The sequence below is a fragment of the Elephas maximus genome, chromosome 1, assembly GCF_024166365.1.
Source record: "Elephas maximus indicus isolate mEleMax1 chromosome 1, mEleMax1 primary haplotype, whole genome shotgun sequence".
In the NCBI taxonomy this organism is placed as follows: Eukaryota; Metazoa; Chordata; class Mammalia; order Proboscidea; family Elephantidae; genus Elephas; species Elephas maximus.
The window spans coordinates 29,768,029-29,795,269 of record NC_064819.1 but is presented as its reverse complement, the minus strand read 5'-3'; the positions used below and the strand labels follow the sequence as shown (position 1 = coordinate 29,795,269).

At 39.7% G+C, this 27,241-nt stretch overlaps 1 protein-coding gene across 5 annotated transcripts in view; it reads left to right on the top strand.

Moving 5' to 3' along the window:
• Window positions 1-27,241, top strand: part of MAP3K13 (mitogen-activated protein kinase kinase kinase 13) — a 187,266-nt gene that overhangs the window by 20,214 nt on the left and 139,811 nt on the right. For 3 of the 5 annotated variants that reach the window (XM_049881224.1, XM_049881159.1, XM_049881148.1), the window contains exon 1: window positions 12,295-16,090. The exons of the other annotated variants lie outside the window; for them this stretch is intronic. The gene's annotated coding sequence lies outside the window, so the exon portion shown is untranslated. Of the gene's footprint in view, window positions 1-12,294; window positions 16,091-27,241 lie in introns of those variants that run through there. 5 annotated transcript variants of the gene reach the window in all.

Here is a 27,241-nt window from a genome sequence, read left to right as displayed (position 1 = left end):
TAAGGCACAGTTTGGCTTCCATGGGGTCACGTGAGGAACAGAAAGCCCCACATGCCAGGCATGGGTGCACAGGGCCTGCCTAAAACTAAGACTCTGATCTAGGAGAACCAAGAACAGTTAGCACTAACAACAGCAGTCTGCCACGGAGGGAGGGGCAAGAATGTGGAGAGAGAAGCCCCTCTGTGGCACAGGCATGCTGGACCTGCTGAAAACTGAAGGTGGAGCAGGACTAGTGAGAAAAACCTTCCGCACTCCAGGCTTCACACTAAGGACAAGGTAGCAGCTGTCCACTGCTGGAGGAAGGTACACAGCAACAACAAAACAAACCCAGCTAAACTGACTAGATCATCTGTTTTTGGAATTTCGGTGGACTTGGTAAACTGACAGAAAAGCGGGCATGCTCATTTCCAGGAGTAAATATCCTTCTCAGTTTCTACTGTTATTCTATATACAACACCTGGAGTTCAATAAAACATTACAAAATATAAAAAAGCAAGCAAAACAACAACCCCCCCACCCAACAACCCATTTTCAAGAGATAAAGCAATCAACAGAAGCAGACCAAGAGGTGACTCAGATAATGGAACTATCAGATCGGGACCTTAATTATGATTAATATGTTAAAGGTGGACCATATGTGTAAACAGATGGGGAGCTTTAGCAGAGAAATGTAAACTATAAAGAGTCAAATGAAAATGCTAGAAATAAAAAATACATATATTAGAAAGGCTTATTGACAGACTAGACACAGATGAGAAAGGAATAAGTGAACTTGAAGGTGATAAATCAATAGAAATGATCCAAAATGAAAAGCATGTATATATATGGCTTAACTTTTCAACTACCTAAATATCTCTATTAATGGAAAGAGGAGGCCAGCACATGTCACCACTGCTAGCACTGCCATTTCTCTTCATTACTGTGTTCCTTTGTGCTTCTTGCTGCTCTTTGCTTTTTGTGCAGGAAGGCCATATCCCACTTGTCAGAAGAAGCCAGACTCTTTTGGTAGAACTTAAGACAACTTTTTTGTTGTTGTTGTTGCTAGGTGCCATCCAATTGATTCCAACTCATAGTGACTGCGTGTACAACGGAACAAAATGTTACCCAGTCTTGCACCTTCCTCACAGTCGTTATGCTTGAGCCCATTGTTCCAGCCACTGTGTCAGTCTCTCTCATTGAGGGTCTTCCTCTTTTTCACTGACCCTCTACTTTACCAAGCATGATGTCCTCCTCCAGGGACTGATCCTTCCTGATAACATGTCCAAAATACATGAGATGAAGTCTTGCCGATCTTGCTTCTTAAGAGCTTTCTGGCTGTACTTCTTCCAAGACAGATTTGTTCGTTCTTCTGGCAGTCCATGGTATGTTCAATATTCTTCGCCAACATCATGATTCAAAGGCGTCAGCTTAGTTAAATCAGAATACACTTCAGATTAAACTATTTTGTATTTCTCAGAATTGTATGTCTCTAAACGGCTGAAACCAATGGTACCTTAATACTCCTGGTGCCTTGATATTCTCATATTTTTTAATCAGTTTCTTAGGGACATCCCTACTCCAAGTTGTAGCACCCTTTATCTCATCCCTTCTTGGTTTGAAAATGTCATTCCTGCAGTCCCAGGTGTTTACTGCCAGCGCCAGAGTTGTCTTTACTGATTATTTTCTTGGCAGCCCAGGGAGGTCCTTGGGCTATCGAGGTTTTGGAAATCTTTTCTGATGTCTCAGAGTTCTCAGGGCTCCAACCGGCAGGGAGACCCTCTAGTTATTGTCTGGACCCTCCTTCCCTTCTCATTCAGATATTTTGAAAGAGTTTCTACACTTTTGATTGAAAGAGAGAGAGAAGCTCAGCCGTGTTTTTGTTCTTAATGTGGTGGTCCTTCATATTTGCTTAAGGAATCTATAGAATGTTTTGAAAGACAAAAAAAAAAAAAGAAAGAAAGAAACAATCTGTCCATCAAGAGGAGAACGGGCGAATGAGTTTTGGTGGACTATTTATCGGAATAAAATTCAACAGTAAATTATAGAGCTGCTTCTATCAACACGGGTCAATCAATCTCAAAAACAATGTTGAACAAAAAAAGTTTCAGAGGCATTTTTATAAAATGAAAACTGGTGGATATTCTTCTGGATTTTAAACGCCAAATTCAGAATAATGATCAAGTCTGAAGAATTAGAGAGGAAAATGGGAACTTCACGGGTTAGAGAGGATTTTCAAAATATCTGATACAGCCATGACAAGTCATGAGGTAGTTGTGGGAAAAAGGCAAATTACTGTAAAGTTACCTGTGGACTAGGACTGGAAAACTCTTTGGAATCTTAGACAGCTCCAGGGACTGACTACCTCCTCTACTTGTCTCTCATGGCCTCTGGACTCTAACCAAGGAGAAGTTATTGTAACTGAGTTGCTTAATCACCATGAGAGGGAATGCTGTTATTGCAAAGACCATGTTTGGGGCATGGATCCCCGGGTCAGGGCAGCAAGATGTTTTGGCACAAAGCAGTGTCTCTCAGAACGATACAGCAGGTGCCGGAGGGCAAGCAGAGGCTAAGGCACGGTCCTCAACCTACTGCTGATTGCCCCCTTGGCATTGTGGGTACAGCTCCTTCACAGCGTGTACCCGGAGGCATTGCAATGATTAAGTTCTGCCTCTCTTACCAGCTGTTAGCTCTTCAAGCACTCATTCTCCACCATATACAAGATGCTTGGGAACCCTGGTGGTGTAGTGGTTAAGAGCTACCGCTGCTAACCAAAAGGTCAGCAGTTCGAATCCACCAGGTGCTCCTTGGTAGACCCTATGGGGCAGTTCTACTGTGTCCTGTAGGGTTGCTATGAGTTGGAATTGACCCAGTGGGTCTGTCTTTTTTGTTGTTGTTGTTGCTAGGTGCCTAATAAATGTCTATGGAATGTCTCTTTCCAACAAATGCAACAAAATTAGTTTAAAAAAAAAAAAGTGTAATTATACCTTGGTGTGTGAAATATGGAGTCCCTGAGTGGTGCAAAAGGTTAATGCACTCGGCTGCTAACAGAAAAATTGGAGACTTAGGGCACCTCAGAAGAAAGACTGGATAGTCCACTTCTGAAAAATGAGACACTGAAAACCCTACAGAGCACAGTTCTGCTGTGACACACGCAAGGTCACCATGAGTCACAATTGGCTCGACAGCAACTGGCACATAAATATGTGACCAAATAGGACCTTTTTAATAACTAATAGATGTGTTACACATTAGAACAATAGTTCTCAAACTTTAATGTGCATCAGAATCACCCTGGAGGAATAATTTAATAATAACACAATGTGTGTGTCTGTGTTTTAAACAAAAACACAGATTGCTGGGTCCTACCCTAGAGTTTCTGATTCAATAGGTCTAGGGGCCCATAATTTGCATTTCTAACAAGTTCCCAGGTGATGCTGATGCTGCTGGTCCAGAGACCACACATTGAGAATCGGAGTATTAGAAAAACCCTGAAAATAAACGTGGCAACACCTAATGAAAATAACAAAATCACATATCCCTTTCCCCCCAAATATAGTACCTTTGGGAATGCCCTCTAAAGAAAACAAACAAAAAATGAAAGGAAATTATTTAATTATAACACTAACACGTTTTGCTACTATGTCCAGTTGCAAATAGAATATCAGCCCTTGCTTCCTAATATGTAAAAATGGGGATAATAAAACCAAAAAACCCAAACATGTTGCCGTCAAGTCAATTCTGACTCATAGCGACCCTATAGGACAGAGTAGAACTGCCCCATAGAGTTTCCAAGGAGAGGCTGGTGGATTTAAACTACTGACCTTTTGGTTAGCAGCCATAGCACTTAACCACTGCACCACCAGGGTTTCCAATCTAGAGGTACCTCACAGGTTGTTGGGAGAATTGAATTAATTAACGTAAGTATTTGGAACAGTTTCAGGTTTAACACATGTCAGCTCCTATTAGAGTTTTGGTTTAAGAGATTTAAAAACTAACCACAGAAAAGAGAGAGGTCTGTCTGAGCAGAAGACATCAATTTGGGAGTCATTAAGATATAAGAGGTCAACAAGAGAAAGCTCTGAAAAACAACAACAAAAGACACTGAATATATTTTCCCTTACTTGTGAACCTGAAATTGTATCTTAGAAGCCAAAATCCTTCTTGGTTTTGCATTTGAGAGTTTACTCTTTGATAGGTAACTTCACATAAAAATATTTGCATTGACTGAAGCGCAGATGAGAACTGCAGGGGGCAGAGAGTCCAAATGAATGGTGATGAAACAATACGGGTAGAGAAAGCGAGACGGCTGGCACAATGTAGGATGTGTTACCAATGTCATTGAATTCTGTGTGTGGAAATTGTGAAGGGATGTATGTTTGGTTGTGTATATTGCCATGAAAACAATAAAAATAAATAACATTTTTGCATTGAATAGTTCATATTTTTATTTTCTAAAGTGAAAATAACTTTCATTGACTTTCTTAGTTATAAATATATTTGAGCCAAAATACATTAAAAAAAAAACATAAAAGAAGAAAAGTTCTTGAAATCCCCCCTCCAGAGAGTTAACTGCCGCCAAAGTTTTTATTCATACCCTTTAAGGCCTCTCTGTATATAGCGAAGCGTTTAAGCAGAGTATTGTGGAAGGAAAGGTCAGGAGATGATGATGAACGATTTACATTAAAAAAATAATAATAAATATTAATATTTCCAAAGTAATATTATCAAAAGCTTTTTTTTTCCTTCTTTTTGCTGACTTGATGGGGACAGGGAGGTACGGTTCTTTCTCCCTCTTTGCCCCCACCCATCACATTTTTATTCCATGGTATCGTTGTTGTCATTAGGTGTCCTGGAGTCAGTTCTGACTCACAGCAACCCTACGTACGACAGAATAAACCACTGCCCAGTCCTGCGCCGTCCTCCCAATCATTGCTGTGCCTGAGCCCATTCTCGCAGCCATTGTGGCAGTCCGTCTCGTTGAGGGTCTTCCTTTCTCTCCAGGACCCTCTACTTTTAGTATTGCATTCGCTGCTCTTTCCTACATTGGAAGCAGTGGGGATAGGAAACTTTGTGAGCTTGAACACAAAAGACAACAGCCAGGCCTTGAATTCCATCCTGCAATTATTGTGATATCATGCTAATGGTTTAAAATTTTTATTTAAAAGACCTGTAATAATGGAGATGATTCCAGCCACCATTATAAAGCAGTATATTGAGATATTCTAGAAAAACAGTAAAAAGCAGTGCTTTGTCTACTGCATTTTCCCTGATGCCCTCTTCTTTCCCACTCTGTCTCCTGTACCTTTCTTCTCAACTCTGAACCACCACTGCATTCTCTTTCTAGATGTTTTATAACTCAGATTGCGAAATGTTATTTTTTTCCTTCTGCCCTGAAAACAGCTTCTGAGAGTAAGATAGGTAACTGGGCTGGAGTCCCAGGGCAGTACTGATTGTACTTTCGCCTTCTGAGGTGAGGGGGAAGTGAAACTGGAATGAAACTGGAGGCGGGGCCTCAATGGGGAGATGTTTTGTCTCCACTCCAAATCAGGCCCACTGTGGCTCCCGACTCTGTATTGATTGTCAGTGGTTTCGGGTTAGTTTCTTAACTGCCTCACACTGGAAAGGATGGGATTCCCATAAACTTTTTCATAGTAAATCTGAAATAACTTATTGCTCAAAATGGATATTTTAGAAATTCTAATATAAAGCAAAACCATAAGTGCTTTATACCGTCTAGATTTTTAGGTAGGCATACTAATGTAGGAAACCCTGGTAGCATAGTGGTTAAGTGTTACAGCTGCTAACCAAAAGGTCAGCAGTTCGAATCCACCAGGCCCTCCTTGGAAACTCTGTGGGGCAGTTCTACTCTGTCCCATGTGGTCGCTAGGAGTCAGAGTTGACTCGATGGCACTGGGTTTGGTTTTTGGTTATACTAATGTAAGGAGCCCTAGTGGCTCAGTGGTTAGGAGTTATAGCAAGCTACAGCTGCTAACCAAAAGGTCAGCAGTTCGAGCCCACCTTGGAAATTCTATGGGCCAGTTCTACTCTGTCCTATAGGGTTGCTATGAGTTGGAATCAACTCAATGGCAACAGGTTTGGCTTTTGGTTTAAACAATTTAAACAGAGTTAAGGAGCCCTGGTGGTACAGTGGTTAAAGCACTCAGCCGCCAACTGAAAAGTCGCCCATCGGAACCCATCAGCTGCTCCACGGGAGAAAGATGTGGCAGTCTACAATGGGTGTGGTTTTGTTTTTATACTAATGTAACAGGAATTAAAGATGGAACAGCTTCTCACTTCAGCATGATATATTCAGTGCGTGAAGCTGTATCCAGGGTAAATTTCTCGAATTCAGTGATTATGTGAATCTCTTCTGTGTATAATTGGCCCCGTAAGTATATGATGTCAAATATATTTTAAATTTGATTTTTTCTTAAATGGCCTAAAAAGAAGGGGAAAAAAAAGCCTTTCTTTCTATGTAAAGTTTATTGGTGCATCTGTAACATAACATCCAAGTCCAAGGTACAGAGGCAGATAACACTTGGCATACCTTTCTCTTGTATCATGTGAAAGTAGTTTCTGTTGGAAACTTCCAGGTAGATACTCCAGAGCTGACAGGGGAATTCCAGCGAGGTCACTCACCGATTAAAACATTAAAGGAAAAAAATATGGCCTTTGTATAAACATTAACCTAACTGCTTTTAACTGGCTTTTTTTCTTTTTTTTAAGTTAAATGGGAGAGTTCAAAATGGATTTCTTGTATATATTTCAAATAAAAAATAATAAATTCACTTAATTTGGAAGTGAAATTTCTACCTTTGTGGTCTCTTATAGCGCTTCTACATTGGCAGAATATCCCACTATCTAGAATACCCCACCATAGGATACAAGGAACAGAGGGCGGGCAGGACTTGTGAAAATGTTTCTATTGTGTTTTCCTTGGTCGTTGTCTCAGTAGAAACAGACTTTGATCTTGCTCTTGAAGCTTTATAAACCTGTCCTTAAATGACATTGACAAACAGGCATTTGACCAGGCAAGCATTGCTAGCAATACACGATGAATTCAAGTATTGTAATTCTGTTAATATCTTCTGTGTGGTCTAAATACAGAATGAGATGTTGACTGGTTAGAACATAGCAGGGACTTCTTCATCCCCAGGCAGCCAATTTATTCAGTCCCCGTTGTTTAAATTCATATTTCATTGGATGTTAAAATGTGTACATATGGTGCCTCATTAAATGATAGTGTATTGAATTTAGTGTCACTCTTACTTATTTTTGTAGCTTTCCAATCTGTTGGAGTTTTATGTGAGTCTATAGGGCCTTTGTGAAAGATTCAGGACAGCCCTGCAGCGTTCTGTATAATTTGGTGCTAGCCCCTCCTAGTCCGTGTCCCTCAATGTCCTTCATGCTGTCACAGGGATGGTAGATGTATTCACTCCCTGCCTTTGGACAGAACAGAGCATTGAAAAAAGATGGTTCTTACATATCGGGTAGATACAAAATATTTATAAAGTATCTGTAAGGTTTACAGAAGACTCAGAATAACTGTATGGAGAGTGTGCACCTAGAGCCCAGTTGAAGCGAAGCAATGCCACCGTTACCTCTCATGTCTCCTGTTGCTCTTCCCTGAGCTCACACTTTCTGTTCCCTCAGAGATAACCAAAGTTCTGAACTTCGTGTTAATAACTCTCTCGCTTTTCTCAATGGCTTTGCCACGATTCTGCCTATCTCTTAAATGATATGTTGATTAGTTTTGCATGCTTTTGGACTTCATAAAAATGGAATCACGTCATGTATATTTTTCTGGGATTTGCTTTTTTACTCAACATGACAGCTCTAGATTTCAGAGACCCTGGTGGCATAGTGGTTAAGAGCTATGGCTGATGACCAAATGGTTGCCAGTTCGAATCCACCAGGTGCTCCTTGGAAAGGGTATGGGGCAGTTCTACTCTGTCCCATAGAGTCATTATGAGTCAGAATTGACTCCATGGCAACAGGTTTCGTTTGTTTATCTTTTTATAGCTCTAGATTTAGCCATGCCAATGCATATAGCTATTGCTCATTAGTTTTCACCGCTGTGTAATATTCCATTGAATGCATATTCCAGAACTTATTGATAGATGAATTATCAATAGACATTTGGGACGTTCCTGTTTTTGGTTACTACAAACATTGCTTCCACGAACATGTCTGGTACACAAATGCAAGTACTTCTCTAACAATGTTTCCAACCTTTCTCATGTCATGGGTACACATAGAAAATGAGAGATAATGTTTGTACAAGATACTGTGTTACAGTACAGAAGCTGTGCCTCTGGCCTGGGGCTGCTGCTTGGCTGCAGGGCTGAGGGGAACCATATCTGGGCACATCTGTAACCCATTCATTCCACACTAGCTTTGGCTCACCAGTTGGGCAGCTCTGCCAGGGTGCGTGCCCAGGAGTTGAGTTGCTGGTTGTAGATCCATGTTTCTTCAACTTTTCTAGGCAATGCCAGATTGCATGGTGGTATTAATGATTCCATTTAACTGACATTCAAAGTGCTTCTATCAATTCGTATTCCCTGAATGTGTTTTTAAAACAAAGATGAAATCATTGAGGACTCATAATCTCATGATTATGAAGGCCAAATCATAAAATAAAATAATTTATTATTCCCTAAGATACCAATTCAAATTTGCTTTCTCAAAATATGATAATTATGTCAAAATTCCCTGGAAATTTGACAGCAGAGAGCTGTAGATGGTAGATGGTGTTAAGAAGTGGCAATGTGCCCCAGAGTTGTTATTAATTGTGAAAGCCAACAGCCAAGGCTGAAGGAATTAGTTATGAGAGCTGTAATTCTGTCACCAGGTTTTGTATTGCATTAGCTTTTTGTTTCTTAGTCTAAAGAGGTACCTTCAGACAATGTGTACAAGATGGAATCATGGAAGCTATTTGCTATATAAATGACTTTTAGTTTAGAAACCCAAACCTATGGAAAAGAAGCTGGCTTATTTTGGCTATTCTTAAAACCGGTTTTCTTTTAAACAGTAAAAGTCCCTAAGTATCAGAAATATATTAGGGTAATGAATGATGGTATTAATTTCTCCATTCGAATGACATCAGGCTAGTCAACTGATTTTAGAAAGCTCACTAACCCTACATGGCTCCCCCATGACATTTTCAAGAAGGTCTGGCACCTCACTTATTCTGTACGGCTTTTACAGCCTCTTACTCAGAAGGTTTAAAAGATATCTTTCCTTAGTGCCAGTGTGCCTCGTGGTTCATATATTGAGACAGTTTAAAGTCAGATGGAAAATCTCAGAGCAAAGCTCTCAGGCTTACGCTTAGCCTGGTTCACGAAGATCTGATGCTAAAGTAGCATTTTACTTTACTTGGCAGAGAATTACAGGTGAAAACTACATTTCCCTTTTACTGGCATGCTGTGCACAACATGTAAGTCAGGGTTTCGATTGTTTTTATAGAAATTAGAGTTTGATGCTTAGTCACCAACGCTTGTTTTAGCATCTATGTCTACAATATACACACAAACGTGGGTGTATATATGCATATGTTGTTGTTGTTGGATGCTGTTCAGTCGATTCCGACTCATAGCGACCCTATGCACAACAGAGCAAAACACTGCCCAGTCCTGAGCCATCCTTACAATCGCTATGCTTGAGCTCATTGTTGCAGCCACTGTGTCAATCCACCTTGTTGAGGGTCTTCCTCTTTTCCACTGACCCTGTACTCTGCCAAGCATGATGTCCTTCTCCAGGGACTGATCCCTCCTGACAACATGTCCAAAGTATATAAGACGCAGTCTCGCCATCCTTGCCTCTAAGGAGCATTCTGGTTTACTTCTTCTAAGACAGATTTGTTGGTTCTCTTGGCAGTCCATGGTATATTCAATATTCTTTGCCAACACCACAATTCAAAGGCGTCAACTCTTCTTCGGTCTTCCTTATTCATTGTCCAGCTTTCACGTGCATATGATGCGATTGAAAATACCACGGCTTGGGTCAGGCGCACCTTAGTCTTCAAGGTGACATCTTTGCTCTTCAACACTTTAAAGAGGTCCTTGGCAGCAGATTTGCCCAATGCAATGTGTCTTTTGATTTCTTGACTGCTGCTTCCATGGCTGTTGATTATGGATCTAAGTAAAATGAAATCCTTGACATGTATATATAACCAGTTGCCTTTGAGTTGATTCCAAACGATAATGACCCTGTAGGACAAAGTAGAACTGCCCCATAGGGTTTCCAAGGAGCGGCTGGTGGATTTGAACTGCTGACCTTTTGGTTAGCGACCGTTAACATTTAGCTACTGCACCACCAAGGCTCTATGTATGTATGTATTTAAAAAAACCTATTGCTGTCGAGTCAATTTTGATTGATAGCAACCCTATATAGGTATGTATGTGTAGATATATACACACACAGGTATGTGTATATATATATATATATATATATGCATGTGTGTGTGTGTATACACATATATCTGTGTGTGAAGGAGCCCCGGTGGCTCAGTGGTTAAAGCGCTTAGCTGCTAACTGAAAGGCCAGTGATTCAAGCTCACCAGACCAAGTAAAAGTACACATACACACATATATAATTTTTTTTAAATAAATTATTCCAAATGCACACACTATTTTTAAAAAGTAAATCAAGGTAAAAGGCGGCTATGAGTTGGAATGGACTGGACAGCAGTGGAAGAGGGTATGTGTGTATGTATGAATATATCGTATTACATGTGTATGTATATAGTATTGAGTGGTGGTCAGTGTATATTCATCACCATCAGACAGCATAGGTCAAGCATCTGAGTGTAGTCTACGTTGTCTGTGGCTTTCTTCTAAGTGTGTAGCTAAGTTCTAGCTACAAACGTAGTAGGATCAATGATGTATGGTTACATAAATAGGACTCAGTAGCAAAGTAGTGGTAAATAAATTTGATAAATTCAAAATTTGTTGTTCTTTTTTTGTTGTAATTTGTCATGTGAGGCCATAGTTCATAAACTTATTTTTTAAATTATAAGTTTCTTGAGTTTTCATAGCATGCAGACATTTCAACAAAGCTGGCCATTTTGCCAGTGCTTCTCAACTTTCAGCCAAGCATCTCCCTAAGAAAGTGGAAGGTGAATTTGTAGCCCCGGAAGTTAGGAGGTAAACCTGAGATGGCCACCAGTAAAGAAATTCTGTGATTGAAATCTCAGTGTTTGTCTTAAAACTCATGCACATTTTACGTTCTTCTCTCTGCTCCAGTATATTTTCCTCCAAACAAAGCCGATGCTACAAAAAGATCCATCCTATGACTTCCAAGTACCCCAGTTTGAGAAGCATGGTAATACATGGAATCCCATTTCCCAAAGGCCTTTAAATCAGAAGAGCTTTCTTTTAAGAAAATTTTGGCTTCTGTATTGCAGGCTCCACGTAGGCTTTACTGAAAGTGAGAGAGGTCTTTTCAGTGACTGCTTTTTTTTTTTTTTTTTTAAATAATTTTTATTGTGCTTTAAGTGAAAGTTTACAAATCAAGTCAGTCTCTCACACAAAAACCCATATACACCTTGCTACACACTCCCAATAACTCTCCCCCTAATGAGACAGCCTGCTCTCTACCTCCACTCTCTCTTTTCGTGTCCTTTTCACCAGCTTCTAACCCCCTCCACCCTCTCATCTCCCCTCCAGGCAGGAGATGCCAACATAGTCTCAAGTGTCCACCTGATCCAAGAAGCTCACTCCTCACCACCATCCCTCTCCAACCCATTGTCCAGTCCAATCCATGTCTGAAGAGTTGGCTTCGGGAATGGTTCCTGTCCTGGGGCAACACAAGGTCTGGGGGCCATGACCACCGGGGTCCTTCCAGTCTAGTCAGACCATTAAGTCTGGTCTTATGAGAATTTGGAGTCTGCATCCCACTGCTCTCCTGCTCCCTCTGGGGTTCTCTGTTGTATTCCCTGTCAGGGCAGTCATCGGTTGTGGCCGGGCACCATCTAGTTCTTCTGGTCTCAGGATGATGTAGTCGCTGGTTCATGTGGCCCTTTCTGTCTCTTGGGCTCGTAATCGCCTTGTGTCCTTGGTGTTCCTCATTCTCCTTTGATCCAGGTGGGTTGAGACCAATTGATGCATCTTAGATGGCTGCTTGCTAGCGTTTAAGACCCCAGACGCCACTCTTCAAAGTGGGATGCAGAATGTTTTCTTAATAGATTTTATTATGCCAATTGACTTAGATGTCCGCTGAAACCATGGTCCCCAGACCCCTGCCCCTGCTACGCTGGCCTTTGAAGCATTCAGTTTATTCAGGAAACTTCTTTGCTTTTGGTTTAGTCCAATTGTGCTGACCTCCCTTGTACTGTGTGCTGTCTTTCCCTTCACCTAAAGTAGTTCTTACCTACTATCTAATTAGTGAATACCCCTCTCACACCATCCCTCCCCCGCCCCGTAACCACAAAAGAATGTTTTCTTCTCAGTTTAAACTATTTCTCAAGTTCTTATAATAGTGGTCTTAGACAATATTTGTCCTTTTGCAACTGACTACTTTCACTCAGCATAATGCCTTCCAGGTTCCTCCATGTTGTGAAATGTTTCACAGATTCCTCACTGTTCTTTATCGATGCGTAGTATTCCATTGTGTGAATATACCATAATTTATTTATCCATTCATAATTTATTTATCCATTCATCTGTTGATGGGCACCTTGGTTGCTTCCATGTTTTTGCTATTGTAAACAGTGCTGCAGTAAACATGGTTGTGCATATATCTGTTCATGTAAAGGCTCTTATTTCTCTAGGATATATTCCAAGGAGTGGGATTCCTGGATTGTATGGTAGTTCTATTTCTAGCTTTATAAGGAAGCGCCAAATCGATTTCCAAAGTGATTGTACCATTTGACATTCCCACCAGCTCAGTGACTGCTTTTTGACATCAGCAATCTCTCTCTCTCTTAACTGGCTGTTTGTGCCCTTTTGTAGATCCTTGTGTTCTTGGACAGTACATCTGATGGTACTCTTCTTCTTATATCCTGGTTTCTAGAAAATTACACCATGCTGTTCTGTTCATTACTGTTGGCTGTCCCTCCCTGTCATCTTTGCCACTGCATTCTTCCCCTAATTATTCCAAGATTCGGCAGGCCTCTCCTTCCTTCCTCAGTATCACCTTCCTCAGCTACCCGAGTCCTGTCCTTTCACCTGAGTTCTTGTCCTGTATATCCAGAGACTTTTGGACAAATCCACTAGGACATCTCTAGTGCCTGGAATAGTAGGTACAGATAAATATTTTTCAAATGAATTAATTAAGTGAAACTCATTCCTTTTCAAACAAGCTTCCTCCTCTAATATCCACTTTTCATTGCTGGTATCATTCTTGCCTGTCTTTGATAGTGCAAAAATTTTTTTTTCTTTTGAAATGTGTCTTAGATCTGTGTTAGTTGTTGTCTTTTCATCATCTCATGCCAAAATTACTACCAGTTTCCCATTTGGCCTCTTGGGTTCTAATCTCTCCCTCTCCAAGCCGTCTTCTCCATAGCTGCCCTACCCGTTGCCTTTGCCATCAAATTGATTCCGACTCAAAGTGACCCTATAGGACAGAGTACAACTGCCCCATAGGGTTTCCAAGGAGTGCCTGGTGGCTTCGAACTGCCAACCTTTTGGTTAGCAGCTATAGCTCTTAACCACTACACCACCAGGGTTTCCATAGCCACCTTAGTAGCTTTTAAAATGTCTATTTATTTACTGTTTTAATAAATTTTTTATTTTTGCGATAATCCTAAATTTACAGGAAGGTTTGCAAAGGTAGTACAGAAAGTTCCTGTGTAACCTTTACCCAGTCTCTCCTAAATTTAGCATGTTATGTAACCGCAGCTCATTTGTCAAAACGAAGGGGTCAATATTAGCTCATGGCTAGTCACTAAACTCCAGACTTTATTTGGTTTTCACCAGCTTTTCCACTGCCATTTTTCTATTCCAGGATCTAATCCAGGGTACCACATTGTGTTTAGCATATCTCTTTTATTTCTAAATAGGTAATACAAGCCTTGATAAAAAATCAAAAAGGGCAAAAAAAAATGTCTCCTTCCTACCCCCAAAGCCCAGCTATCCAGTCCCTTTCCCTAAAGGCAACCCACTGCTCCTGGTTTCTTAGGTATTCTTCCAGAGACATTCTCTGCTTGCATGCACACGCATTTAAAAAACAAACAAAAATCTAACAACAAAGCCCCCACAAATAGTTACATTCTAAATGTACTGCCCTGTACCTTGTTTTTTTCTGCTTGATCATTTTTTATCGACAATACATAGTTGCCTTACCTATTTTATTTCAGTATTCCATCGGATGACCGTCCCGTAATTTAACTTACCAGTTCCCTCCTGATTGCCATCTTTTCCTTTTGCAAGCAGTGCTGCAGTGAATATCCATGTACCTGTACCAGCTCACGTGTGTGAATATGTTTTCTGTTATTACTGAGCAAGAAGGCATATGCATTTATAGTTTTGATTGCTTGTTTGGTCTTCAGGTGTTCTACCAATTTATCCCCCTGTGATTTCCTCACAACCTCACCAAAATCGTGTTTCCTGAGACTCTTTTAACCTTGCCAATTTCATAGGCTGACATACAGGTTAAAATGATGTTGTGGTACTTTTCATCTGCGTTTCTCCTGTAATGAGGGAGGTTGAGTGTCTTTTCATGTATTTAAGAGCTATTATATCTCTTATCCTGTGAACTGTCTGTTCATATGCTTTGCCCATTTTTCAGTGAGGTTGTTTACTCCTTTTATTATTTTATTTCCTTGCTATAAAAATCTTTTAATCTTCCTGTTTTCTGATATTTTAAGCTTAAATCCTAGTCCACTTTTCAAGACTACATCATATGATTCAATGCCAGTTTGACACTACACTCCAGCAAAAAATCACTGCCCTAATCAGTCTGATTTCATGACGTGGTGCCTGTTCCTTCCACTAGGTCTTCTTTTGTAATGCTTTCCCCACATCTCCCTCTTCTGAGACAGAGACCAGCGTCGCTACTTACAGGGGGGGAAACTTCCTTTTAATCTCAAGCAGAATCCTAGAAAGAATAATTAACTGATAGTTTGTAAACTCTTAAAAGGAAAAGCGATAATTACTAAGAGCTAGTACCCAGTTACCAACAACCTGCTGACATTAAACTCACTCTGTTTCCATTTCCAGTGGGGTTCGAGTGAACTGGTGTGCTATAGACATAGCTCTCTCTATTAAGGTATTTTATTGTCCTGATACGTTTGAGAAGCCCATAAAATGTAAGTGGTATAAGAGGAGGAGGTTTTATAGCTAGCTGATCAGACACACATACCCAGGGAATATTAAGTCAGGATCAGGGTTAAGCTGAAGAAAAGCCCCTACTAACAGGTTTCAGAACTCTGTTCTTGATTTTGACTTTTCAATGTTTATTTACTAATAACTTGGATGAAATCATGGAAGCTAAGTAGATGCTGTTAGGCTAAAAAGGATACTTCCTACAACAGAGGAGAAGCCTGGGTGGTGCAAGTAGTTTGTGATTGGCTGCTAACCTAAAGGTTGGCAGTTCGAACCCACCTAGGTGCTCCATGGAAGAAAGGCCTGGTGAACTGCTTCTGTGAAGAGTGGAAGTGATAGGAGACGCCAGCAGAAAAGCAACTTTCTGTCTCTTTCTGCCATGATTGCACAATGTATAGATTCTGAGGAGGAAGGAAAACTTTTATGAAAGGAAGAAAGCTAGATTTTTGATGTTTGGAGGACTCTGCTATTGCTGTCTGCCCTCCCCCCACCCCTGACATCCCACTTCCAGGAATATATGGGAAAGAAATCCCCTCTGAAACCAAATTCCCAACCATCAGAGATGATGAGGTTTTTCAGGCTTTCCCTATAATCTTCTTTGCACTTGTCTCTTTAAACACGTTGAACTTGACCTTTGAGGAGTTGCTGATACGCAGTTATCAAGCAGGAGTTAAGTTAACAAACCCTCCCACCTCGCTCGGTTGGATGCCAGCTTCCAAAGCACTGTGGATGTGTGTCAGCGTGAACCTGATCCAGAAACAGCGAGGAGGGGACAAAGCTTAGTCTGTGAGGAAACAGAGGCTGCTGGCAGTTTCATGCCACCTGTCCTGACTTCAGTTTGCTGTGGTGTAAGTAGTTTTTTTTTTTTTTTTTTTAATTCTGTGGCCTTTTAATATAAAAAGGATTATAAGAATAATTTCCGCCTAAAATTATATCCCGGTCCTACCTGGCTCTAACTTTCGCAAGTCAGACCTACGTGAAAAAGCACCAAAGCATTTCATCAGCAGTAAAAAGAACGAAAGGGAAAGCCAGGCAATTTTTCAGCAAATGTTTTGCTAAAACAAGTTCTGCTCGCATGAAATGGTTATCAGTGTCTCGTGTGGTTGCGCGTAGGTGCTCACAGTCAGGAAAGAAAAGTGGGCGAGCGTACGCCTGGTGCCCAGACGTTGGTTGTTCCTGAGTCGTGCTGAGATCTCTCCCAGATGTGCTTGTCAGCTGCTGCTGCTTCGCTTTAGGTCCTTGTCACAAATGTATCCTAGCAAAGATTTAGTAGTCTCTCAGGCAGTTAAGCTGGAGGTTTTGATGCTGAAAGAAATCAAATGAACGAGAACGGAGGAGAACATCAGGCGATGCAATAAGAGGTTGGAATCCTAGATTTTCGAGCAGCAGAATGTATTTTCAAAGAGGAGGAACTTGGCAAAATGGATGGAAGTGGCAAGCAGCCTCAGAAATGTCACGCATTTCTGGAGGGATCTGTTTTTAAGACTTTCGTCATCCGTACTAATGTCCCTGACTAAGTTCCTAGCACCACGGTGTGTGAAGTAAGTTTCATAGATGGAATCAGAGTTGCCGAGTTTGGGCTGTTGCAGCCCTGTGGTGAGACAAGGATTCCAGGATCTGCTCACTGTTACACAAGCGTCTTGCCTCTGTTGAGTGCAGCTTGTGAGAATGTTAAGGCCGCCTTTGGTGTTGGAATGGTTGGTATTTTCTATTACCCTTTTGCCACAATATGTTTTTTAAAAAGCCTCCCCATCCCTGATCATTTTATGGAGTTTGAATATAGAAACAAAGTTTGATGTGGTTAATATATAAAAGTTATAAAGGCTGGCCGTTAGCCAGTAGCCTTTCAGATCACTCAGGGAGTTGCTGAGGAGAGAGATTGTGTACGTAGAAGTTCACTGGGTTTCCCCTTTCCTCTGTATTCATCTCAGGCCTCTGGGACACTCGGTCTGTTTCTCTAGCCTACCTTTTATTCCTGCTGTGGGTGGGTGCCCAGCAGGAGCCCAGGCTCTGGCATTGGGCCCCACCGACTCTTGGTGGGATTGAAGCCCAGGACACAGTCCTACACAGGCTCTAGGACTGTAATGAGGGAAAACCCTTACTCGCTCCTTAGGTTGCTAAATCTCAATGATGTTAGGCTTCTGAGCTAACTAGCTGCTCCACCTCAGTAGCCTCTGCTGGGCCAGGTCGCTTGGTTAGTTGTTTGTTGGTTCATGGGGTGGAAGTAGGGAGGTGAGGAGTGGTCCTGGGAAAGGAGCCAGCATGGTCGGTGATGTTTTTTACCAGAGAAGCAGCTATTTGCTAACCGATCTGATGTATCTCAAACTTTTGACATCCTGGAAGGCTATACAGGTGTATACTGGCTGGATCTTAACTGAGCCCCTCTGGGGATTTTTTTTAATGCTTCCAGTCGCTGCCTGTAACATCCAAACCCTTGCCCATGGTCTACAAAGCCCGTACCATCTGGCTTCTGACCGTCTGTTCTCATCATTGCCTACCATTGTTCTCCTCGCTCACGTTGCTCCAGCTTCCAGATGGTTTTGCTGATTGTGGAACACGTCAAGCTTGTTCTTGCCTCAGGGCCTTTGCTGCCTGGAAAGCTCTTCCCCACATTTTTTCCTCCCTCACTCCATTCAGGTGTCTACTCAAATGCCACCTCCTTAGAGAAGCCTTCCTAGATTACCCTACCTAAAATATCGCCACTACCCCACTTCTACCTTGGCTCTTTTTCCCTTTACCCTGGTTTACTTTTTTGAAACAGTAAGTGCATTTGGAATAACTTAGTTTATTTAAGAAAAATAAATTATATACCTATGTGTGCATGTGTATGCCTGTGTATGTGTGTGTATTTTTATTTGGTCTTTCCCACTAGAGTGTAAGTTCTATAAGGGCAAGAACTTTGTCCTGCTCAGTGCCCAGAATACCGTCTACTTGACATGTAGTAGGCACTTGGTAAATATTTGTCGTATGAATAAGTTAATGTCAATTGGTACCATTAAAATTTATTTTTAAGCATGTTTAATTTTTTGAATAAGTGATTTATTCATATGGTTTAAAGACCAAACACTTAAAAAGTGAAAACTCTTTCCTCCCTGTCCAGGCCCCTATCATTCGGTTCCCGTTCAGTGCCCCCGAATCACTGTTATTATTTTCTCTTGTACCCTTCCAGAGTTTCTTGATGTACATGTCAAGAAACATAAAAGTATAAATAGGTTCTTATTTCCTCTGTTTTTACACATATTATTCTTAATTTTATTTTTTTAGTTATGTGTCATAATATATATTGAATCTCTTGCTGTATTAGTACATAGAGAGCGTCCTCATTTGTAAATAGATGTGTAGTATTTCGCCATATGGATGTACTGTAATTTATTTAAATAGTCTCCTACCGATGGGTATTTGGGTTGTTTCCAGCATCTTGCTATTATAAAGTATGCTGAAGTTTACACAGGTCATTTCACACATGCTTACAGTATATTTGTGTGGTTAATTCCCCAAAGTAGAAATGCTAGGTCAAAAGGTATCATAGATATTATCTCATTGCCTTCCATAGGAATTGTACTGACTTATACTGCACCTGCAGTGTATAAGAGCGGTGTTTCCTCTGTCCTTGCCAACTGAGAGTGTTATCAGACATTTGGATTTTTGCCAGTCTAATAGATTAAAAAAATGCTTTCAACACAGTTTTAATTTATATGTCTCTCACTATGAGTAGGGTTGAGCATCTTTTCATGTTTAAGAGAAATTTGCCTTTTTTTCTTTCAATTGTTTGTATCCTTTGCCATTAATGAGATTTTTTTTTCTATGAATAATTTGATAACATTTTTTGTACTTGTGCCTCTGAATTTTCTAAATTTATAAGCTAGTGGTTATAGGTACAAATTCTAAAGTAAGCCTACCTGGGTTTGGGATTCTAGATCTGTTAATAGTTGTGAAATCTTGATTGCTCAAGTTACACAACCTTTCTGAGCCTTATTTTCTTATCTGTAAAATGGAAGTAGCATTGGGTTGTTTGTTATAAAGTAAGTGCTTAGTATGGGACCAGTATGATAAGATAATAAAAAGAAATAAAAGATATAAAGCTCAGAAAAGAAGTAAAACTGTCGTTATTCATACATGAATGATTGTATACATAGAAAATCCTATGACTCTATAAAATAAAAGGTACTTGAACTAATGAATGAGTTTAGCAAGGTCACAGGTTACATGGTCAAAAAATTTTAAACTGTTTTAGAAATAATTGGAACAACTAAAGCAATTAGAAAATAAATTAAAACATTAATCAAAATATCAAATACATAAAGATAAGTACTTAAATAGATCACAAGATCTCTATAATGAAAACTATAAAACATTGCTGAGAGAAATTAAAGAAGACCAAAATAAATGGTATAATATACCAGGGTCATGGACTGGAAAACTAAAAATTGTTAAGAAGCCATTTTCCCCTAAATTAACCTATGGGTCCAATGCAATCCCTATCAAAATTCTTGAATTTTGATTTTTGAAGAAATTAACAGGCTAATTCAAAGTTTATGTGGAAATATAAAGGATATAGAATAGCTAAAATAATCTTGAAAAAGAACAAATTGGATGATTTATGATACCTGATTTCAAGACTTAATGAGAAAGTTACAGTAATCAAGACAGTGTGTGGTATTGTTGTAAGTATAGACAGGTATATCAAAGGACAGAATAGTGCATCCAGAAATAGACCTATGTCAATTGATTTATTATCAAGGTTTCAAGTCAATTCAGTGGGAAAAGGATAGGCTTTTTAACATGTTGCTGAAGCACATGAATTTTTCTTATGGAAAAAATGAACCTTCACCCCTTTCTCACTCCACACACAAAAATTGAACACACATGGATCATAGACCTCATGGAACTCAGAGCTAGAAAGCTTACAGAAAAAAAACAGAGGAGAATATCTTTGCAATTTTTGGGTATTCAAAGATTTCTTGAGCAGGACACCAAAAGCACTAACCATAAAAATGAAACAATGATTAAGTACATGTCACTTAAGTTAAAATGTTCTGTTCATCCAAAGACACCGTTAAAAAAATCTGATAGAGAAGCCACAGACTGGAAAAAAAAAAAAAAAATTCAGTGCCCATATACTGGACAGAAAACTTGTATCCAGAATATATGAAGAACTAAAAATCAAAACACAACTAACCTAATTTTTTAATTAGCAAAAGACAAATGAAGATATGTGGATGGCCAAAAGAACCAACAAATCTGTCTCGGAAGAAGTACAGGCAGAAAGCTCCTTAAAAGCCAGGATGGCAAAGCTTCATCTTACGTACTTTGGACATGTTATCAGGAGGGATCAGTCCCTGGAGAAGGGCGTCATGCTTAGTAAAGTAGAGGGTCAGCGGAAAAGAAGAAGACCCTCAACGAGATAAATTGACACAGTGGCTGCAACAATGGGCTCAAGGATAACAACAATTATGAGAATGGTACAGGACCAGGCAGTGTTTTGTTCTGTTGTACGCTGTGTTGCTATGAGTCGGAACCAACTCGACGGCACCTGACAACAACAAGTACCTGAAAAGTTAGTCAACATCATTAAAAATATCACCAGTTGCTGTCAAGTTGATTCTGACTCATGAGATCCCATGTGTTTCAGAGTAGGACTGAGCCCCATAGTGCCTTTAATGGTGGTGATCTTTCAGAAGTAGATCTCCAGACCTTTCTTCTGAGGTGCCCCAGGTGGATTCAAACCACCAGCCTTTCGGTTAGTAACCAAGCACTTAACAGTCTATGCTGCCCAGGGACTCCTCGATGTCATTAGCCAAGGATAATGCAAATTAAGAGTAACACCACAATGAGATACCATTTCACACTCACCAAAGTGGCTACAGTGGAAAAGGTTGGCCACACCAGATACTGGCAAGCAGTTGGAGTATCCGGAACTCTCATACGTTGCTGGTGGAGGCGTAAAACATTACAACCACTTTGAAACAGTATTTGGCAGTTTCTTATAGAAGTAAATCCCATGATTCATCAGCTCTACTCCTAAGTATTTCCCAAGAGAAACAAAAAAAGACTCCACAAAAAAATGTGTGCAAAAACGTTCATAGCATTATTCGTAATAGCTCTATACAGGAAACACCACAAATGTCTATCAACAGGAGAGTGGATAAACAAATTGTGGCATAGTCACCCAATGGAATACAAGTCAGCAGTAAAAAAAAGAGCTGCCAATACGTACAACATCATGGGTAAATCTTGAAAAACACTGTATGAAGTATAAAAGACACCAAACTCAGAATATATACTCTGTGTGTATGTGTTTGTGATGTATATGTGTATGTATGTAAAAAAAAAAAAAAAAAAAGTATGTATATGAAGTCAAAAAACAGGTAAAACTAATCTACAATGAGAGAAATTAGAAATGGTTGCTCTGAGGAAGGGAAAGTGAGTCCACTGGAAAGGAACACAAGAGAACTTTGTGGGGTAATGAAAATGTTCTATATTCTTTTTTGAGTGGTGGTTACACAGAAGTATTCAATTGTCAAAGCTAAGATTAAAAAAAAAACTTTCCCACAAGGAAAACTGCAGACCCGAATAATTACTGGAAAATTCTATCAAACATTTAAGGAAAAAATAATGTCAATTCTACTCAAATTCTTTCAGCAAACAGCACAGAACATTTCCCAACTCTTTTTATTAGTCAAGCATAAACCTGCTTCCATAATCTGATAAAAAGTATTGCAAGAAAAGAAAACTATATGTCCCTATGTCTCGTAAACATGGATTTAAAACTTCTTAACAAGATATTTGCAAAGCAAGCTCTACAACCTATAAAAAAGATAGATCATAAACAAGTTTACCCAAGGAATGCAAGATTGATTTAACATTTGAAAATCAGTGCAATCCATCATATTAACAGAATAAATAAGAAAAAAAAACATCTCAATAGAATGAGAAAAAGCATTTCACAAAATTCAACATCCATCGTGATAAAAATCTCTTTGCAAACTAGGAAGAGAAGGGAACCTCCCCATTCTGATAAATAGCTTCTATGAAAAACCTACAGCTAACACCATTTAAGGGTGAATATTAAATAATTTCAGGAATAATACAAGGATTTCCATTTTTACCACTTTTAATCTTCAGCTTTGTTACTGGAAGTCCCCCAAGTCAGTGCAATAAGGCAAGAGAAAAGACATTCAAATTCAGGAGGGAAAAGTAAAACTGTCTTTATTTGCAGCTAAATAGTTGTTGATGTATAAAGCCCTAATGAATCTATAAAACAACTATGAGAACTAATGAATAAATTTAGCAAGGTCACAGGTACAAGATCAAACTACAAAAGTCAGTGCATTTCTATATACTAGCAGCAAACAATTAGAAAATGAATTATGAATTCCATTTATAATACTTTGGAATAAATTTGACATAAGACACGTAAGACCTCTGTAATGAAAACTACAAAATACAGAGAAGAGAAACTGAATGGCAACACATGCCATGTCCATGGATTGGGACTCTCAATATTGTTAAGATATTAAATCTTCTCAAACTGATCCATAGATTCAAAGCAATCCCAATAAGATCTCTACAAGCTGTTTATAGAAGTTGACGAGCTGATTGAAAACTTTCTATGTAAAAGCACAGGTCCTAGAATAGCCAATACAATCTTGAAAAAGAAGATCAAAATTGGAGGATGTACACCCCTTGATTTCAAGCTTACCATAAAGCTAAGGTAATATAGACAGTGTCAAATGAGAGTAAGGATAGATAAATACATTAGTAGAACAAATCAGAGTCCAGAAACAGACCCACAAAAATGTATGGTCACAGGTAGCTAACAGATATATGAGGAAATGTTCACGATCATTAGCCATTAGAGAAATGCAGATCAAAACTACAATGAGATTTCATCTCACTCCAACAAGACTGGCATTAATCCAAAAAACACAAAAGAATAAATGTTGGAGAGGCTGTGGAGAGATTGGAACACTTCTACACTGCTAGTGAGAATGTCAAATGGTACAACCACTTTGGAAATCGATTTGGTGCTTCCTTAAAAAGCTAGAAATAGAACTACCATACGATCCAGCAATCCCACTCCTTGGAATATATCCTAGAGAAATAAGAGCCTTTACATGAACAGATATATGCACAACCATGTTTACTGCAGCACTGTTTACAATAGCAAAAACATGGAAGCAACCAAGGTGCCCATCAACAGATGAATGGATAAATAAATTATGAATGGATAAATAAATTATGGTGTATTCACACAATGGAATACTACGCATCGATAAAAGAACAGTGAGGAATCTGTGAAACATTTCACAACATGGAGGAACCTGGAAGGCATTATGCTGAGTGAAAGTAGTCAGTTGCAAAAGGACAAATATTGTCTAAGACCACTATTATAAGAACTTGAGAAATAGTTTAAACTGAGAAGAAAACATTCTTTTGTGGTTACGGGGCGGGGGAGGGATGGTGTGAGAGGGGTATTCACTAATTAGATAGTAGGTAAGAACTACTTTAGGTGAAGGGAAAGACAGCACACAGTACAAGGGAGGTCAGCACAATTGGACTAAACCAAAAGCAAAGAAGTTTCCTGAATAAACTGAATGCTTCAAAGGCCAGCGTAGCAGGGGCAGGGGTCTGGGGACCATGGTTTCAGCGGACATCTAAGTCAATTGGCATAATAAAATCTATTAAGAAAACATTCTGCATCCCACTTTGAAGAGTGGCGTCTGGGGTCTTAAACGCTAGCAAGCAGCCATCTAAGATGCATCAATTGGTCTCAACCCACCTGGATCAAAGGAGAATGAGGAACACCAAGGACACAGGCGATTACGAGCCCAAGAGACAGAAAGGGCCACATGAACCAGCGACTACATCATCCTGAGACCAGAAGAACTAGATGGTGCCCGGCCACAACCGATGACTGCCCTGACAGGGAATACAACAGAGAACCCCAGAGGGAGCAGGAGAGCAGTGGGATGCAGACTCCAAATTCTCATAAGACCAGACTTAATGGTCTGACTAGACTGGAAGGACCCCGGTGGTCATGGCCCCCAGACCTTGTGTTGCCCCAGGACAGGAACCATTCCCGAAGCCAACTCTTCAGACATGGATTGGACTGGACAATGGGTTGGAGAGGGATGGTGGTGAGGAGTGAGCTTCTTGGATCAGGTGGACACTTGAGACTATGTTGGCATCTCCTGCCTGGAGGGGAGATGAGAGGGTGGAGGGGGTTAGAAGCTGGTGAAAAGGACACGAAAAGAGAGAGTGGAGGTAGAGAGCAGGCTGTCTCATTAGGGGGAGAGTTATTGGGAGTGTGTAGCAAGGTGTATATGGGTTTTTGTGTGAGAGACTGACTTGATTTGTATGTTTCACTTAAAGCGCAATAGAAATTATTTTTAAAAAATGTATGGTCAATTAATTGACTTTTGACAAGGGCACAAAGGCAATTCAATGGGGGAAAGAAAAGTCTTTTAAGTAAATGTTGCTGAAACTCAATTGCTTTTTCACTCCATGTATAAAAATTAATCTGGATTAGATCATAGACATGTTAAAGCTAAAACTGTAAAGCTTCTAGAAGAAAACATAGGTTCATATTTTTGTAAACTCAGAGATAAGAATGATGTCCTAGAATGCAAAGAGTAGAAACCATAAAAGAAAAAAATGATAAGTTAGATTTGATCAAAATTAAAAATTTCTGCTCTTTGAAAGATGTTGATAAGAAAATGAAAGGCAAGCCACAGACGAAGAGAAAACATTTACCCTATGTATTCTCCTGACAGAGTAAAGAATTTTTACAGCTCAATAATAAACAATTCAACTTCATAAATGGGTAAAAATTTTGAATTGATACTTTACAAGAGGAGATACCCAGAAAACCCAGTGCCGTCAAAAAGAGGAGATAGGAATGACTAATAAGCACATAAAAAGATGGTTAATCTCTCTAGTCACCAGGGAAATCCAAATTAAAACCACATGAGGTACTACATTTACTAGAATGGCTAAAAAGACTGACAACACCAAGTGTTGGCAAGGATATGGAACAATAAGAACTCTCATATGTTGCTGATTGCAGTGTGAAATGGTAGGGCCACTTTGGAAAGCAAGGCATTTCTTACAAAGTTAAACATACACTTACCATACAACTTAGCAGTTCCACTCAAGAGAAATGAAGATATGTTCACACAAAGACACAAGTGTTTACAGTCTTCTTATTCGTAAAAGCTTCAAACTGGAAACAACCTAAGTGTTGATCAGCAGAATAGATAAACAAATTGTGGTATATTCACACAATGGAATAGTACTCAGTAATAATGCAGAATGAACTCCCAATACATGCAACAACATAGAAGAATTTCAGAGTCATTTTGTCAAACAAAAGAAGCCAGACACAGAAGAGTACACATTACATGATTCCGTTTACATGATATTCAAGACTCAGTGAGGGAGCTTTTTCAAAATACAGGTTCCAAGGTGTCGTACCCAGGGACCTACATTTTTAATTAGCACTCCTAAGAGTTTCTGATGTGGTTAGCCACAGATGTTGCAAAGCCACATTTTGAGTAGCAACAACCTAGCATATAGCAGGTACCAACTAATACCTTAAAAGAAAAATGGAATAGGCCTGATCTTACCAATAGATGGCATATATGATCATTAACATAAGATGACTAAAGAGGCACCAGAAATAAAATCTGCTCAGAATTATCTCCTTTACTGGCCTGCCACACTTCCTGACATACTACCATTAGCTATTGTCTTAGTTTCCTGGTGCCACTGTAACAAAAAATAGGGCAACTGAGTGGCTTTAAGAACAGTAATTCATTTCCTCACAGTTCTGGAGGCTAGAAGTCTGAATTCAGGACATCTGTAGGGCTAGGCTGTCTTTCTCTGTTGACTCTAGGGGAAGATCCTCGTCTCTTTAAGCTTGTATCTCTGTTGCCATTGAGTCAATTCTGACTCATAGAGACCCTATAGGACAGAGTAGAACTGCCCCATAGTGTTTCCAAGGAGAAGTTGGTGGATTCTTACTGCTGTCCTCTTGGTTAGCAGCTGAGCTCTTAACCACTGCAGCACCAGCCCTCCACCATTGCGCCTCCAGGGCACTATGGGGCAGTTCTATTCTGTCCTATAGGGTCACTATGAGTCGAAATCAATTTGATGGTGACACTAAGCTTCTATAACCCTGGGCATTTTTTGGTGTTCCTTGGCTCCTTGCAGATATACCTTCACATGGCATCTGTCTTCTCCCTGTGTGTGTATCTCTCTGTTTTTATAAGACTCCACTCACAGAGATTAGGTTTAGGACACACCCTACTCCAGGATGACCTTATTAATGTAACACGAGAACACCTCTCTTTCCAAACAGGGTCATATGAACAGAAAGGCCTGGTGATATGCTTTCAAAAGGTCATAGCCTTGAAAACCTTATGAAGTAGAGTTCATGTGATCTCTGCAACACATGAGGCTGCCATGAGTAAGAATTGATTCAGAGGCAACTGGTTGGTTGGTTTGGAATTGAGTGCATCACAGATATTAATTCCTTTGGATCAATATTTTCCGAAGTTTGGTTGGCAGTATATAAACACAAGTTTTGTTAAAAGGCTTTTATGGTTAAGTAAATCTGAGGAATTCTGCATTGAATAAAATTAAACTAGCTCATGTACTTACTGCAAGACTACTCAAGGCCTTTCATATGTTCACGTTTCTGGTTAGAGAGTCATGAAGCATTTCCCAGTGTTTGACTATAGGATCCTTTTTTCATCCGGAACATCAAACTAAAATGCAAGAGTGAGTATGTCATAGAATACAGTTGGAGAAATGTTGCTTTAGTTCTCTCCTCAAAACATTACTTTTTTTTTACTATAATAAGTTAGTGATCCGTTTCTCCGTCTTTGTGAATTAATGTCTTTGAATCCATTTCCTTTCGACAACCAGAATACAGAAAACTCTTGTGCCAAAAGAACTGTGATTACTCCTCACCCTTATTCACTGGTCCACCAGCC